Source organism: Cryptotermes secundus, unplaced genomic scaffold (assembly GCF_002891405.2).
Source record: "Cryptotermes secundus unplaced genomic scaffold, Csec_1.0 scaffold126, whole genome shotgun sequence".
Lineage (NCBI taxonomy): Eukaryota > Metazoa > Arthropoda > Insecta > Blattodea > Kalotermitidae > Cryptotermes > Cryptotermes secundus.
The window spans coordinates 449,174-452,982 of NW_019718617.1; the positions used below are offsets into that span (position 1 = coordinate 449,174).

The 3,809-nt window shown below is 43.0% G+C and overlaps 2 protein-coding genes across 7 annotated transcripts in view; one reads left to right on the forward strand and one right to left on the reverse strand.

The window, feature by feature from the left end:
- LOC111861443 overlaps positions 1 to 3,809 on the reverse strand; it is a 358,446-nt gene that overhangs the window by 229,212 nt on the left and 125,425 nt on the right. The gene's annotated exons all lie outside the window — the stretch shown is intronic.
- The window catches only part of LOC111861431 (mucin-22), a 176,883-nt gene that overhangs the window by 85,268 nt on the left and 87,806 nt on the right, over positions 1 to 3,809 (forward strand). The window contains exon 1 of one of the 3 annotated variants that reach the window (XM_033750383.1): positions 2,151 to 2,171. The exons of the other annotated variants lie outside the window; for them this stretch is intronic. The gene's annotated coding sequence lies outside the window, so the exon portion shown is untranslated. Of the gene's footprint in view, positions 1 to 2,150; positions 2,172 to 3,809 lie in introns of those variants that run through there. 3 annotated transcript variants of the gene reach the window in all.

The window sequence follows — 3,809 nt, forward strand, 5'->3', positions numbered from 1 at the left end:
ACACTCTCGGCAATTTTAACTATTGTAATTATTTTAATTAACTGGAACGTGGCTATTTTTAACAAAGTGAAGTTTTGTGTGTTGGTGATTTCTTTTTCTACTATAAATGCCTCTGATGATGGCTTCGTGGTGAGCCGAAACATGTAAGGCAGGTGGTGACGAGGTGGAAAACTTAAAAAGTGTCACATTTGACGGAAGGAACTTGATTGTTAATTTGTTAGTGTGACGGACCAGAATGAAAGACCTTAAACTAAATTTTAATTTTTCTTCTTAAATATTCAATGCGAATGATATAGAAATGCGACAGGATGCTTAAATACGATACAATTTTGTATTTATTATGTTATAAATTATGCTTTATCGCCCCAACAAACTTCATCTAAAGTTTGAAGTAAGTTTATGAGAAATTCAGATATGAATTCTTTATTGTACGTCCAATTTTGCACTTTGTGGAAATAGCGCCTGGGCTAGAGGGAGGTGTATGTTGACGTTCGTGTTACATCAGCGAGTTCGCTCCACACGATTTTTCGTTATTTACTTTGTGCTGCTTTTCTTACGCAATGATTGGCTTTCGCATGCGTCTCCATAGTCCAGTAAGGCTTTCTCTAGCTGCATTGTCCTTACGACATAGTTACGAGTAGATGGATGTTGGCTTCATTCGACATTTCCGGAAATTCTTCTGCTGCTTCTTCCTCTTCTGTTCCTTCTCCTCTTCTCCTTTTTCGTCCTCCTCTGGTCCCATTCTCTCTCCCCCTCTCTCTCTCTCTCTGTTGGCCGCCTCCCCCCCCCCCTTTTCATTTTCCGTGTTCATTATAAGTCCACATAACCTGACAAATCATATTGTACTAAGTTAGAATTTAACATGAATATTGTAAAAATGATTGCGCCCTACACGTAACTGCAATTACTTACTTACTTATATACATAGTCATGGGGCTGAGCCCTTCTTGAAGAGCCGCCAATTCTGAAGCTACTCAAGAATTTCCCAGAATTTAATGGAACCCGAAAGTTCATTACCGTATTCACAAGAGCCCTCGGCTGGTCCCTATCCTGAGCCAGATCAATCCAATCCATACCAACCCATCGTAACTCTGTAAGTTCCATTTTAATATTGTCCACCCACGTACGCCTTTGTCTTCCCAGTGGTCTCTTTCTTTCTGACTTTTCCACCAATATCCTATATGCATTCCTTGTCTCCCCCATTCGTGCTACATGCCCATCCCACCTCATCCTCCTCGACTTGATCATTCTAATTATACTTGGAGAAGAGTACAAGTTAGGGAGCTCCTCATTAACACTGAACACAGTGGCCTACGTCACGCAGTGATGCCCTCTGATGGTTATAAGTTAGGCGATCCCTACAGCAGTGCACAAGCCTTCTGAGTATTTGAGAAATTCTGTCTACAGATTTGCCGTGTACTTTATTTTTCTTGCAGCTCTACTTGCAGCGATGTGAGTCGTCGCTTTCTGCTCTTATAATGGTATTAAGTTTTCTTTCGATTTTCGTTTTGTGTGTTTCTTTGTGTAAGTAATTTGTATGCCTGTCTGCATGTCCGGAACTGTACATGGATGCATGTTGCGCTGTGTACTGCTAGTGGTTAGTATGTGTGCGTAGTCCACACGCATTGCTTTTACGATAAACTTCGCACCCGGCAACCAAGAACATCCAAGGACTGTCACTAATGAAGAATACACGAAACTACGTTTTTCACACTTCATTGACAAGGTCCAGCTTGGACATCGAACTTTTATACTTTTATGTTTTATATTGTCATAAGGTGTAGCGCAGTCGGTGCAGCGACTGGCTACGGACTGGACGTTGGAGGAGTCGGAGTTCGAGTCCCAGTAGAGTGAAGAATTTTTGCTTTTCCAAGTCGTCCAGACTGGCTTTGGAGTCCACCCAACCTCCTATCCAATAGGTACCAGGGGCTCTTTCCCCGGTGTTAAAGCGACCGGAGCGTGAAGCTGACTATTCATCACCAGCTAATGTCGAGGCCAAGAAAATGTGGATCTATACATCCACTCCCTCATACGTCTTCATGGAGTAGTGCTTAATTAGTTAAGCACAGGGACAACTTTACCGTGCACTGAAAAGTGACATGAGTACAGTGAAACATTTGGAGCAAGATGTATGTCCGAAGATGACCCCATGCTGCCGAAACATTTGCATTGTAAGACTGTTTTACGTATATATATAGTTATATGAACTTCAGTTAATGCTAATTTTTTGTCATAACTACAGAATATTTTTTTTTCTTGGCACTACAACCCCAGTGGGCCTAGGCCTACCTCCACGAACTTCTCCGTTCACTTCCGTCGCAAGGCCTCTACCTGTACACAAACACAGAAAAACGCACACAAACATCCATGCCCTGAGTGGGATTCGAACCCACGATCCCGGCTTCCGAGCGAGCGAAGACAGTGCATGCCTTAGACCGCTCGGCTACCGTGGCCGGCACAGAATAAAATAGCAGAACATGTTCTAATGGACTCGGAAAAGGCCGATCGTGTACAGATCTTGTGTTTACAGTGACGCAGTTAATGGAGAAAAGAACAAAGTTTAATTACGCTGCTTATGTAGATAACATAAAAGCCTTTAACATGGTCAGCAGGAGCATATGGTACAGACTTAAAGAATTGCCTGGACATCATGCGCTTAAGCATGAAAATACCGTGTATTGTCATGAGGAACGGAGGCAGAAGAATTAACAGAAATAATTTAATCAACCAAGGCGTTCTACAGGGTGTCCATTGTCACCTGTCCTTTCTAATCTGTGTCTGGGCTATGTTATAACAGAAGGGCAGGAAAGTGATAGTCACACTTCTCTCTGCAGACGGTCGTGACGATGTCCAGAATTCACTGTACCAGTTATATGATGTTGCTTCTAGGTACAGTTCGTTTCTTCTTCACAAAAATCTTAGACATGAAAGGAAAAGCATTGATGAGAACGAAAATTAGCCTCTTAACAGAAATGAGTACCAGGAATAAATTAAATAATTTTCTTGGGGAGTAAAGCGCGGCCGGCGCGTAAGGCTGACAACCTTACAGCCATCTTTGAGCCGATTGAGCCCTTAACGTCTCACAACCCTATGGGCCTTCACGGCCTGTTACTGGGATAGCTTTACCTTTTTTTTATAGTAGTCCCCGTGTGGAAGCGTGTTAGGATACCTCCACCGTAACCCTGCGAGCTGTAAAAGGTGACGAAGAAGAAACCCGGTGCCTGGAGGCATAACTTGGCCACTGGGGGACATAAGTAACGAGACCTGGTCCTTCAGGTTGGGATATGGACGCAAGCCTGTCGACCTTGCTTGTAAAGAAATGATTGTGAAATCCAAAGAAGTTGAAAATGGAAGGTTTATTTCAAGACAAATCTGGCAGAATTTTCTAAGGAAGGCTGTGGCTCAAAAAGGGCTGTTTCGCCAGTGATAATGGCAGGCTTTATACATATTTCATGATACATTAAAATTAATAAACGAAACTTAATCCTGTCATACAATCAGTGATTAATTTTGCATTTTTATTCCTTTTAAGAAGTAATCACAAAATTTTTAGTGTTTGCAGACAAGATTAGGTAGGTCCTTGCATGTCTGCCCAAGTACCGTGCCGTGAGGACGCATAGGGGCGTGGCGATAAAAGGACACACGTTCTAGATATCGGCCGGCCGCGGTTGGATGAGCCGCCAACTTCATTTTGTGGCAACTTTGCCTGAGGAGAAAGAGCTTCCGGTACCGTGGAAACTAATGGGCTGCAGGGCCTGTCTGGACACAGTGGTGGCAGATAGAAACATTCCTACCGCGGTCAGAAATAT